We start from the raw sequence: 14,683 nt of genomic DNA, 5'->3' as shown, positions 1-14,683 counted from the left end.
TCAAAGGATATACTTCTGACAACTTGTGCAAAAAATCTTCTGTGCAACTTTTGTGTAAATACGGTTTCCATACTTAATACTCAAAGTTTGAATGGACACACTGCTGCTGAGAGCTCTTCCTGATAATGTTCTGTTTCGAAAGTTCTGGGTGTTGCAATGGATGAGCATTACGAATACTAGAGTGGATATAAATTATGATTTTTATTTAAAAAATCATTTTTGATTATTTTTTTTATTTAAATCGATTTTTTTGATTTTTATAAAAAAACACTCAAAATTGCATATATGGTTTTTGCCACCATACATATAGATATATGTTTTTTTTAAAGGCTCTTTCTGGTAAACGGCCCTGTAAAATATTTAAATAGTTTGATTAAAGCAAATAAAAAATTGTATGTAAATATACATTTTTCTGTTTCTGATACTGTACATATGAACCTACTATGGAAATGTTTGTTGTGTGTTTTAATGAAACTATAATAATTTCAGTAACTTTTCTTCCAGTGAAAATAAAACATTCTGGATGTACCACATAATTGTAACTTAAAATATTTTTATACTCCTGTAGCTGAATTTTGGCATTTTTTTAATGATTGTTTGCAAATCTTCAGCTGTCATGTTTATTTACAGTTTAATGATAAGGATACTGTTTACAGTTTAACATGATTAGTATTTTGTATATTATTCTACACAAAATGTTTGCTATTTTTGCCTGTAAAAATTATTGAATTTTAGATCAAGAGAAATTTAAGTGTGTTTATAGTTTACATATTACATTTCTTTTCGTATGAGCTTCACCCCATCAGTACATATATTTTTCCCTTTCTTTTCCTTTCTTAGAGCATAATAAACACCATTAAATGTTTACAAGATTAATGTACTTTCACCAAAAGTGATTCTGATATCTACAAAATACTTGTACATATTATTCTGTAAATTATTTCTTTAAAGTGATTTAAATCAGTGATTTTTTTTCAAGAAAATCACCTGATTTAAACCTTTATTTAAATCTCGATTTAAATCACCCTGATTTAGATCAATCCACCTTGACGAAAACAATGCATGTGCAAAACATCCATAGCTGGTCTACACGGAATGGATTTCAAACATGAACACAGAATGCCTTTACTGGAAGCTTATGAGTACCCTGGGGGGTAAAGGCGGTCAGTGGTATGATGCTGATCACATCACCTCCACTCACGACCGGATCAAGAAAGTGTGGGGCGTTACCCCCACACCCCCTATACGCCTTCATGGCATGGTGCTAAGCACAGGGGAGCACTTCACTTTTTTTTTTCATTTGCTGGTAGCTTAATTACCATTATAAGAGAAATCGTTTCTTGTTTGCACTGTAGGACCACGTACAAAATACAGCAATTTTTAGTTAGGTCTGTTGCATGTTCATTTTTTTTGTTTATAACGTAATACAATAGTTTTGTTTCCTTCATTTTTCTTAATAATCCATATTCTTGTTAATTCGAATTTTGGATAATTCAAATTTTTCCATGTACCCTTGGAATTTGAATTCAAAAAGAGTCCACTGTACTAAGTTATCTAAATGTGCATTTTTCTCAAAACTATCTCAGATGGAGTTACATCAGTTGTGCTCTGAAACCCTCATATATCAACTGACGCTCCGTTTAGGTGAAACTGGATCAGTTTAAGGGGAAGAGTGACAGTTTCGCACCAGTTGTGCATATATTTCAATATCGCCTGAATTGGCACTGCTACTAAAAAAAAACTACTGTACAAGAGAGTATGAATTTCGCCCCATTTTTCAAGTGGAAGTGTTTGTTTTTTTTAAGTTGATTATTAAGGTTTAACTAGATCTTTGGCAGCCGTCAGGGTGAATTTTTAAAAATTTTCTCCATTCAAAAAACTGCTTTGATATTCCAAAATATGAAAAATTACATACACTTAGATTTCCTTCTAGAGCATGGACGTGAATTTTTGTGTAGTTTGCTTTCGCTGTTATCTAGATATTCTCAATAGTTTTGTGATTACGTAAGTCTATTAAACATATAGGCATAAGTAATTTCTCATATTTTGGAATATAAAAGTGATTTTTCGAATGGAGAGGAAGATTTGAAAAAATTCGCCCTGACTGCTGCCAAAGGTTCAGTTGAGCCTTAACTCAACTTCAAGTTATGTCTCATCAAGAAGTTTGGACTTTTCCTACGACTAAAAGAATTGTTCTGTCCAATCACTTTTCTATACAATTGGATGTTTGATATTCCCAAGAGAACAAATAAAATAATGTTCCCATAAACATAATGCATTTCTCCTTGCCTCCTTCACCTATGCTGGAAGTGTTGTCAAACCTGATGCTCAAAAAAAATAGTTAAATTTTATCTTACCTTAAATGGAGCTAGAGTTGTCTTTCAGGGAGCTAGATTTATGAAGGCTGGATAAAGTGCCTCCCAGGGTAATTTTACTTGTCAAAGGGGTGGGAGGCCCTGCTTTTACCATTAACTTTAAAGTGATTACAATTTATTCTTAGTTTTCACCATCTGGATCTGGGAGCATCACCCATCTCAATAATCCGCTGATGGTCGTATGAAATCGAAAATAAAGGATTCCTGGGTAACAATGTTAAGCGTGCTATCTTCATATTGGCGATGCAGCCAACATAATATCATTTCAAGTATAAAATGTATACTCGTCGCAAAAGTTGGTCTGTGTGGACTGATGGGGCAGGCACCCCGGTTCACAGCGAGAGGATTGCATGAAAGAGGCAGATCTTGCTCCAAAGGAGCTAAGTTGGCAACAGTGTTCTCAGCTTTTGTGACTTACTTACTTGACTTGACTTAATTCCTTCAGTTCCTATTGGAACATAGGGCATCCACGAAGTGTCTCCATCTCACTCTGTTGCATGCGATCTTCTTCATTTCTTTCCAACTTTTCCCCTGTTGTTTTCCTTCTTCTTCAACAGTACGTCTCCATGAACTTTTGGGTCTTCCCCTTTTTCTAGCACCTTGAGGGTTCCAGTAAAGTGCTTGTTTTTCAATTGTGTTGTCTGCTTTCCTTAGTGTGTGTCCTATCCAGTTCCATTTTCTTCTTTTAATTTGGTTTTTAATCTGGTCTTCTGATGCTCGTATCCAAAGTTCTTGATTTGTGATTACTTCTGGCCAATGTACATTTAATATTCTCCTGAGACATCTGTTAATAAAAACTTGTAGTCTATTTGTGATTTCAGTTGTGACTTTCCAGGATTCTGCTCCATACAGCAATACTGATTTAACTTTGTTTCTGTAGTTATAATCCTACTTTTCCATATTGGGTAAAGTTGTACAAAGGCCCCATTTGCTTTCTTGATGCGTTGTTTTACATCATGTTCTGCTCCTCCATTTGTTGCAACTACACTTCCTAAGTAAGTAAAATTTTCTACATCCTCTAATATTTCATTTTCTAATTGAATATAATCTTGGATTCTTGCATTTATACGCATTGTTTTAGTCTTTGATTTATTTAATGTCAGTCCGAATTTTTTAGCTTCTACAACCAGATCTTCCAATTTAGTTTTTGCATCTCTGTAAGATTCTGACAACAGACACACATCATCGGCAAAATCTAAATCTTCTAATCTATCCATAAGGCTCCATTGCATTCCTCTTCTTTTTCCCTTTACGGTTTCCCTCATTACTGTATCTATTACGAGAAGAAAAATAAGAGGCGACCGAATACATCCCTGCCTCACTCCAGATTCTGTTTCAAAGGGTTCTGTAACATCTCCTTCATGAATAACTTGACTCTTGTATTGTCGATATGACTCCTGGATTATCCTTATTATCTTAAGTGGTATTCCAAACTTCTGTAATATTTGCCACATTTTTTCCCTTGTTATAGAATCAAAGGCTTTTTCAAAATCTACAAAGATGGTATACAATCTAGTATTCCATTCTATACATTGCTCAATGATAATCCTTAATGTACAGATTTGATCTGTGCAGGATCTACTAAAACGAAATCCTGCTTGCTCTCTCCTAATCTTGGCTTCTACTTTATCTTGAATGTGATTTAATATAACCCTAGTTAGTATTTTACTTGGGACCGATAACAGCATGATTCCCCTCCAGTTATTACAATTTGTCATATCGCCTTTTTTTGGAATTTTTATTATAAGACCCCTTTTCCAATCTTCTGGCATTTTCTCTTTTTCCCAAACTGCCGCGAACACTTCATATAATATTTCTGCCATCAAGTTCACATTTACCTTCAAAATCTCTGGTGGAATTTGGTCTATTCCAGCTGCTTTCCCATTCTTTTGTTGCTTAAGTGCTAGTTTGATTTCCTGAATTGAAGGAGGAAGGTCTGAAATTCTCATCTCTGTACGCTCTTCAGTTTCTTCAGCCTCACTCTCTATTTCTCTCGTTCTGTCATTTTCTGTGATGTTCCTATTTAATACCTGTTCAAAGTGCTCTTTCCATCTCTTCATTTGTTCTTGTTTATCTGTTAACAGCCTGCCATTCTTATCCTTGACTGGTATATTTTTCTTAAATTGTCGCTTTGATAGTAAGCGTGTTGTTTGATAAAGTTGTTTTAAATCACCCTTACTTGCTGCTTCCTCTGATACGCTTGCTTGCTGTTCTATCCAATTGCGTTTATCATTTCGAGCACTCTTCTTCACTTTTCTATCAAGATCTTTATATTGTCTTTGTAGCGAACTCTTTTGGGTTCTTGTTTTTGCAGTGTTTAATTCTTCCTTCTTCATTTTTCTAGCTTTAATTTTATCCCATGTGTTCGTTGACATCCAGTCTTTCTGATTACTTTCCCTATATCCTAAAATATTTTCGCTTATTTCTATCAAATTAGTTTTGGTCTTCTTCCATTTTCTCTCTATTGTATACTCTTCTCTTTCTTCTATATCTTCATCTTGCTCCATTTGTAAACCTTCAAACCTGTTCCTAAGTTCCAATACAAATCTATTTCTTGTATCTTTATCATTTAACTTTTTCAAATCAAATTTCTTTCCCATTTTTGAAAACTTTTTACATGCTGCCATTATACGAAGTTTAAAGACTGCAATTACCAAGTGGTGATCACTACCAATATCGGCTCCTCTTTTATTTCTTACATCTAGAAGGGATCTTCTCCAATTACAGGTAATGCAAACATGGTCAATTTGATTTTCTGTCACATGATCAGGTGATACCCATGTCACTTTATGGATATCTTTGTGGGGAAAAACAGTTCCACCTATGATCAGGTCATTTTCTGCACAAAGGTCAACAAATAACTGGCCATTTTTATTCATTTCTCCCAGTCCATGTCTACCCATAATATGCTCTATTCCTTCATTATCTGATCCAATTTTTGCATTTATATCTCCCATCAAGATGCATATGTCTTTCTTATTATGAACTAGTACTTGGTGCAATTTTGAATAAAATTCCCTTTTTTCTGTTATGTCTGAAACTTCTGTTGGGGCATAGCATTGTACTATTTTAATGTTTCTCACCTTTGCTTTGAACTTCGCAGTTATAATTCTTTCAGAAACAGGGTTCCATTCCAATAAGCTTTTCTTTGCTATCTTACTCAAGAGAATGCCTACACCATCCCGATTTTGTTCCTCCTCTTCTCTTCCTGAATATAGGAATGTAAATCCGTCTTTAGTTCTCATCTCTCCAAATCCTTTCCATCTTGTCTCACTGATCCCCAATATGTCCAACCTGTAGGCCTGCATTTGGGCTACTGCTTGTCTCAGCCTTTGTGGGCAGAAGAAACTCTCAGTAACCCTCTCATGCTCTTAAGATTCTTCTTTTTTTCTGACCCTATCAACTGTTAGTTGATTTTAGTCATCTTTCTGAGTTGTTGTTTTTTTCCAAAATATATTTAGTTCACTATGCACTTATTTTTCACAAGAATGAAAAAATGCACACACACACACTGTTTGTTAGATCGTCAAATTACATCTTCTTGCATATCCATAAAGAAGCCATACAGTGGGAGGAATGAGATCTGTGAGCAGGGCAATTAGAGATGTAGGGATAGGAACTCCATGGCGACGCAAACCATTATATAATTTATCTCGTTCTCTGTTGAAATTAGGACATTGTAAAAAGAGATGTGTGGCATCTTGATTAACTTCTCCACATGTGCAGGCTTGTTTTGTTGTAATATGTAATCGTGCTAAATGATCATTAGTTCGAACATGACCTGTACGTAGACATATTATAGAAATAATAACTGATCTTGGAAGATTATAGTAGTACGAAGGTTTATTTTGTGAATGTTTTGCAAACAATTTATATGTATTGCCCACGGATTGAAATTGTTCCATACATCACTGTTTCCATTTATCTTGAAGTTTATTTTTAACTTTTGGGAGAAGATCCATGTATGGAAGTCTCGGAAGTGAGGTAGATTCCGATCATTGGGCGGCTTTGGCATATACGTCCACACGTTCATTTCCCGTGTTTACTTGGTGAGCCTTTATGTAACTAAACTACTAAACTGAACATTGATATTTCTTTCATTAGCATACTGGGTTTGTTGGATTATAAGAATGATAAATAAAGAATGTTTACAAATCTGAGGATATGAGGAACTACAAATCTGAGGATATGAGGAACTACAAATCTGGAGGAACTCGGCGCCATTAATACGCTTAAAGCATCTGTTAATGATAAGAATTTTTGTGTAATTATTATGGATAGCGTATGTGAGAGCTTTATATATTGCATAACTTTCTGCAGTGAAAACTGAAGTGTCAGGCGGTAAATGGAATTGTTTGTTTATATTTTGATCTGGAATGAAAGCACAACCCACACCTATGCTCTTAAGACAGGCAGTATATTAGACGTCATGTGGTGGTGATATGCTGTGATCAAGGTGGAAGTGTGTGTGACTGTCACATGAGAAACTGGTTTCGATTCCTGCAGCAGATAATCTCAGGTGAGAATTTTCAATCCATGTTCCTTCATAAGGTGGCTCTGGGGTTCACATGTCCTCCAATGAAATGGGTACGTTGGGGGTAAAGGTGGCCAGAGGATGGTGCTGATCACATCACCTCCAAAGTGATCAATACCTTCACACCCTCTGAAACTTGATAAAGAGCTGGAGCTTTCTTTATCTCAATGTTAGATGCTGACTACCATATATTGCTTAGTTTTTGAGACATTTTAGGCATATAGCAAGCTGAAAACATCCTGTTTCTTTATATTTGTATATCACATCCATGTGTCAATGGTGTCAAATCTCAGGAGACTTTGCTGGCATATATTTTTCTGCTTGCTTCTACCAAGAAGAATGTCCTTAGAATTAGTTAATTCAATCGATAATTTTTATGAGGTTAGATAAGTTGGATGTGAATGGGTAATCAGTTATACCCACAATTACTCACGTTTGACTAAATCCAGTGCTCAAAATAGCTCCAACCAAAAAAGTGACTACTAGCAGGGGTGCCCATCCCCCCCCCCCAGGCCTATGATGCAATCCCCCCCCCAAATCGGGTAGAACATCCCCCTTTATGCCGAATCATTTGCTCAAGTTAATTTCTTCAGACAAAATTTTCGGAACAGTGTAACACAGACATACGTATTTAAGCAATATGTGTTTACTGTAGGTATTGTTTACAATGTAGATAATTACTATATTGTATATTACTTTGACATCGATTGAAATAACATTTTACACAAATCATAATTTCTGACGTTGTTGCAGCAAGCTTATTGATAATTTCCTCAATTGGCTCCACTTTTAAAATATCGGACTCGCAGGATGGAATTAAGGTAGACATTAACCACTCATCAGCCATACATGAACCTAGTCTGTTTTTAATGACTCTAATTACACTCTTTGTGCGTTCTGCAGAGCAATTTGTCACGTTATTTTATATAATACCTGCAAATTTGAAAAGGTCGAAAACTGGACAACACACTGTATGGTTTAAGAAATCCATTCTTAACCCATTTCTGTAGATCCATAACTTATTCAGTACCTGAACTTTCTCAATCCCATCTTCCCATTGCTATGAACTACAAGGTACAAAACCGACGTTAAATAACTCAGTATTAATAATGTTTTACATTGCAAGGCTTCAGAAACACTTTAGAATCAAACCATGTGAACAGGAAGGATAGCAAAAGAAATTTTTTTAAATAATTACCTGTCATGTTTCTCGTGGCTCATCTCAATAAGCTGATTTTGTTAACTTGGTCCCGAACCTGAACCACTTTCATGATTGATCAGGGACGTCGTTAGGGGGGGGCACTTGCCCCCCGAAACGTTCACGTGGCCCCGGCAAACTGTTCTACATTTGCTGAAAATTTTACTTTCATGACAAATATTGCAAAATAGTTTTTCAGTAATTTTTTCTTTCAGTTAGAAACACTGTTCTTAATTTGAGTGGCACGAACCCAAAACCACATTTCTTTCTCGTTTTCCTGGTTCTAGCTATAGTGGATGTCAGTGTAGGAACCTAGAACTTCGTTGTTTCTCGAAATTTTGAGGGAGCGGTCTTTCCACCCCTAGCAGTCGCAGGTCAACAACAGGCAGGGTTGGGCGTTTAGTGTTGCCGTTGCGTCCAAACAATGTTTTGAGCTTGGTAGATTGAAGAACGACCGCTTGTGCAGCGGTAAACCACATATATACAACTGGTCCCGAATCAGAGCGCAATACAAGTATAATGGTGGCAGGATGCCTCATATCTCCGGGTAAGTATTGAGTCATTCCATGCCAAATCAACACAGATATGTGCAATTTTTAACCTGACCATCTCCGATTTTCATGAAATTTGGGGAGTTGAAACTATGCATAGAACTTAGTAACTATGAAAATTTTTAGTCTCGTGCGTCTTGTAATTGCTAAATTATTCAAGGTCAAAGTTTGCAGAAATTGCCTTTTTTGAGCCCGCTTAGCTATACTAAATGTGCTGTAACTCCGCCCTAGGAAGCTCAAATAAAGCTTATTGTACAGGGAATTGAACAAGATTTCCAGTGATATATAACAAGCCTACCTTTGGATAAAAATATAATTTTATCACGTGACCTTGACCTTTGACCTTGAATATCTCAAAACATGTCATCACCAAAAATCGTGAAAAAAATATATTTGGTCCCTCATACCATACTCTAAAACATACCAAAAAATCATTCTGGGACTGCAATGGGATCAGAAGATACAAAATAATATGTGTAACTATGTGACTGATAAAAGCCCCATTACATGAACTATGAAGAGTCAAATGTCCCTTAACACCCCCTACCAGTGGCGGAGCGTGACCTTTCCAACAGTGTAAGCCTAGCATGACGAAGGCTATTTCCCGTTGTGCTTATTTTTAGGCTGACATGGTTAGTGATTTATCCACACACATCGCCCCCCGCCCCCCCCCCCCCAATTTTTCAGAACACTTCCCTGGAATTTTTCACCAAATTAAAAATTCTGGATATCTGATAATTAAGTCAGTGTTATTCCTATCACAATGAGTAACGTAACGATAAAAAATATGCAAAGTTAGATAAAATTAATAATAATAATAAACAAACGAAAACAGAAGGAAACAGAAAAGTGCTGAATACTTTTTACAACCACATAACCAAGTATCAGCTCCGTATCATTAATCGCAAAATCGGCGCACTTTATTTTTCGTTTCTGTTACTATGTCTGCTAGAGAAGGAAGGGGTGGGCAGTGGCGGAGCGTGACCTTTCCAACAGTGTAAGCCTAGCATGACGAAGGCTATTTCCCGTTGTGCTTATTTTTGGGCTGACATGGTTAGTGATTTATCCACACACATCGACCCCCGACCCCCCCCCCCCAATTTTTTCAGAACACTTCCCTGGAATTTTTCACCAAATTAAAAATTCTGGATATCTGATAATTAAGTCAGTGTTATTCCTATCACAATGAGTAACGTAACGATAAAAAATATGCAAAGTTAGATAAAATGAATAATAATAATAATAAACAAACGAAAACAGAAGGAAACAGAAAAGTGCTGAATACTTTTTACAACCGCATAACCAAGTTTCAGCTCCGTATCATGAATCGCAAAATCGGCGCACTTTATTTTTCGTTTCTGTTACTATGTCTGCTAGAGAAGGAAGGGGTGGGCCTACCTATATCCACAAGTTTCTTCTTGGCAGCAAAATCCTTGCTGGACAACGGCGTCTTCAACAAGTTCTCCACCCCACCGCACAATCACACTCATTTTGTTCCATAATGCACTTCACTACTGTATTACACCACAGCACAGGGACGCCGGTCCGCTTTTCAATAGATGGAATTCGCAAAAGCAATACCTCGAGACTTTAACAAACACACAGCAAGAAGGGGAAAACAAAAAGAAACCAGATCCAAAATCGGTCACTGCTCAAAGCAGTGATCTTTCGGACTGTGAGGGGAATATCCCTTTCGGATATAAATAAATTCCCTCTCTTGCCTTAAAATTCCCTATATTTAGTAAAAAAAAAATACAATGTAAAATATAAAAGAAATGCTCACAAATTGTAGGGATATATCCAGAAATTTCTATCAAAGGACATGTAAGTGTTTTCTTAGGATAGTGTAAAAGCAAATCTAGCACCTAAAAGATCATAAACAGGCTTTTCGTACGTTGTTCGAAGAGTGTTTGAATCACGGACTATGTAATTAATAATATTTGGTTCACATTTGACATGAAATTTGTAAAATTGGTTCAATCTTCAGTTTTCATTAAAGTAAAGTAAAAAGTAAAGTAAAGTGCTCCCCTGTGCTTAGCACCACGCCATGAAGGCGTATAGGGGGTGTGGGGGTAACGCCCCACACTTTCTTGATCAGGTCGTGAGTGGGGGTGATGTGATCAGCATCAGTTTTCATTAACATTTATTTATTTATTTACTTATTTATTTCACTTTTTAGCTCAATTATTACCAGCTGAGTTCATACATAAATGGAAAACAGAGTCTTAATATGTCTAATGTTTATGCTCTCGTACAAGCGAAAAACAGAAACAACAAGAATTTAGCACATCAATGTGTATCTAGTTTTCCCGTATCTCGCTCATTTCTAGGTTTCTCCTTTTTCCCCTTCCTGTTAGTTTTTTGCTTCAGAATTCCCTGTTCCTGGGGAAAAAAAAACCTCCTTGAAGCACCACCGGCTCAAATTTCCTTTACAGTCAACCATTCATACCCGACAACGCTGGAGCCCCTCCTCTTACAGGACCTGTGTCTCGCTGACGCGTATTCAGTGAAGCCAACCCAAGCATAATGGTGCTAAATCTCGCACAAGTTTAAAAAGTCGTTTGTAAGTTGGAGATATAAATAAAACAACAGGGCCGCTTTTCGTTGTGGTTGAATTTTCTCAAACTTTTCACATAACGTGGAACCCATGTCATTGGTTGAACCATTCAAATTTATATTTGTTTTTGTTATAAATTAATATTTATAATATGAAAATCCCAGAACAATTTAGTAGTATGTAGCATAATTTCGGAGTTTAAACGACACCATGGATGTCCAGAAGGGGCAAGGGGAGGAGGCACTTCCTGAAAAATGAATGTCAACCATTTTCACACATATAGTTTCATTTCAGTCACATCAAATTGTTAATTATTATAAGGGCGTTGCAGAAAAATGTTAACTTCAAATTGAATTAGTATATTTTGAGAAGGGAAATATACCTAGTTTACCCCAACCCCTGAAAAAATACTTTGCTTAATCCTCCCTGGTGGAAAGAAATACTGCGGACGTCCATGAACAACACTTTTTCTAAACATGAGGATTGCAACGCTGCTGTAAGCCTCTGCCAGTAGGTTTACACACCTAGGGTTTCGACGCGCTCTTCTCCCTATATTCCTTGTTCTCCTCCTTCCAGATACGGTGGGCGACGGTAGGCACTGCTCCTTCGCGGTCAGAAATTTGTAAGGCAACATTCAGACGGCTTACAACTTTCCCCAAGCAAAAGGCGGGAGTTCTCATGTGCCATCTGGTGTGAAGTGTTGCAATCTAACAAACAGGATCTCGAAGACTGGTATCAGGCTGAGATGAACTTTGAAGTTTTTACGAATTTTGCCATATAATTATATACATTTTACTAGAATTAATAAAGTGTAAGCCCGGCTTACACGGCTTACATGGACGCTCCGCGCCTGGGGGTGGGCCTACCTATATCCACAAGTTTCTTCTTGGCAGCAAAATCCTTGCTGGACAACGGCGTCTTCAACAAGTTCTCCACCCCACCCCACAATCACACTCATTTTATTCCATAATGCACTTCACTACTGTATTACACCACAGCACAGGGACGACAAAAGCAATATCTCGAGACTTTAACAAACACACAGCAAGAAGGGGAAAACAAAAAGAAACCAGATCCAAAATCGGTCACTGCTCAAAGCAGTGATCTTTCGGACTGTGAGGGGAATATCCCTTTCGGATATAAATAAATTCCCTCTCTTGCCTTAAAATTCCCTATATTAAGTAAGAAAAAAAAATACAATATAAAATATAAAAGAAATGCTCACAAATGGAGGGATATATCCAGAAATTTCTATCAAAGGACATGTAAGTGTTTTCTTAGGATAGTGTAAAAGCAAATCTAGCACCTAAAAGATCATAAACAGGCTTTTCGTACGTTGTTCGAAGATTTGATTGATTGATTTAGTTTATTTTACTTCGCGTTTTGTGCGAAGAGTGTTTGAATCACGGACTATGTAATTAATAATATTTGGTTCACATTTGACATGAAATTTGTAAAATTGGTTCAATCTTCAGTTTTCATTAACATTTATTTATTTATTTACTTATTTATTTCACTTTTTAGCTCAATTATTACCAGCTGAGTTCATACATAAACGGAAAACAGAGTCTTAATATGTCTAATATTTATGCTCTCCTACAAGCGAAAAACAGAAACAACAAGAATTTAGCACATCAATGTGTATCTAGTTTTTACGTATCCCGCTCATTTCTAGGTTTCTCCTTTTTCCCCTTCCTGTTAGTTTTTTGCTTCAGAATTCCCTGTTCCTGAAAAAAAAAAACCTCCTTGAAGCACCACCGGCTCAAATTTCCTTTGCAGTCAACCATTCATACCCGACAACGCTGGAGCCCCTCCTCTTGCAGGACCTGTGTCTCGCTGCCGCGTATTCAGTGAAGCCAACCCAAGCATAATGGTGCTAAATCTCGCACAAGTTTAAAAAGAAAAATGCACCGTGGATCACCAGTAATGTTAAATTGTTGATGAGAATCAGAGATAACGCGCTACGAAAGTTCAAACGTTCGAACAATCCAAGCGACTGGCAACAATATAAAGAACTCCGGAATTTTACAACAACTGTCATAAGACAAGAAAAGAAATGTTACCTTACCTTCAAATTTGGCGGGAAAAATTTAAACCGGAGAGAAACATGGAATGAGTTGAAACAATTGGGTATTGTTAACAATAAAAAGTCTCACGATAATACATTCTCTCTCATAAGTACCACTGAAGATTTAGATGCTGTTAATGACCATTTTGGTAAAATTTGCAATGAATCTGAAATTCCTCCTCCACTTAAGGCTCAGCAAATAAAGAATTTCGAGAACAAAACCTGTTCCACCGCTGAACAATATTTTAGCTTTACTGAGGTAACTGAAAAAGATGTACATAGAACTATTTATAGTATACGCTCAAATAGTTTTGGAGTAGATGGTATCAGCACTAAAATGCTCAAACTTTCTTTGCCTTATGTTTTATCTCCGCTAACGCACGTCATTAACTCCTCTCTTTCCAGTGGCGTATTTCCTGAAATGTGGAAAGAAGCACGAATCCTGCCACTTCAGAAAAAGCAGATCGCCACTTCTTACAATGACTTTAGGCCTATCAGTCTTTTGCCTGTGCTATCTAAAGTACTCGAGAAAATAGTGCATTCGCAGACGTTAAACTACGTTAACACGAATAGTTTACTGCCCCCGCTCCAGTCCGGATTTCGTGAGAAACACAGCACAGCCACTGCTCTTGCTAAAGTTGTGGATGATATTCTCTATGCCATTGACAAACAGCAAGTCACTATTTTAGTACTTCTGGATCTCAGTAAGGCTTTTGACACTGTGCAGCATGATTTATTATTAGCCAAACTTAAATATTACAAGTTTTCTCCTTCGACATTAAACTGGTTTCAAACATATCTATTTAACAGACGTCAAAGGGTCGTATTACATAATTCACCATCTCACGTGTCTCAACCTATAACGCTGAAAGCAGGCGTGCCGCAAGGATCGATATTAGGCCCCCTCCTCTTCACCCTTTACACTGCAGATTTGCAGCAAGTTATAAAATTCTTCACTCCACATTTTTACGCAGACGATACCCAGTTATATTTCTCAGATCATTACGCTTCGTTGGAACATAAGCTTCAGTCACTAAATTCTGACTTGAACATCGTCAGTAACTGGTGTGTATCTAACGGTCTTAAAATAAATCCAGAAAAATCCACTTTCTTAATCATTGGTTCTAATTATTCAAGGTCGTTAATTAAAAATATTAAGATCGAGCTCAAAATAAACAATTTGCCCATAGTCAGGAATAACACTGCTAAAAATCTTGGTCTGATTTTTGACGAAATTTTTGATTGGACAGAACATGTAAAGACGCAATGTAGGAAAGCTTATGGAACACTTAGGAATCTGAATCGTTTCCGTGACTTCCTCCCTGCGGAATGCAAGCTAAGACTCATCCAAGCGTTAATCTACCCATTGTTCGACTATTGTGATAATGTTTACGGTCCTC

This window comes from Lepisma saccharinum, chromosome 1 (genome assembly GCF_977018435.1).
Source record: "Lepisma saccharinum chromosome 1, izLepSacc3.1, whole genome shotgun sequence".
NCBI classification, from domain to species: domain Eukaryota; kingdom Metazoa; phylum Arthropoda; class Insecta; order Zygentoma; family Lepismatidae; genus Lepisma; species Lepisma saccharinum.
The sequence above is the reverse complement of the archived record's forward strand: the minus strand, read 5'-3'. Positions refer to the sequence as shown.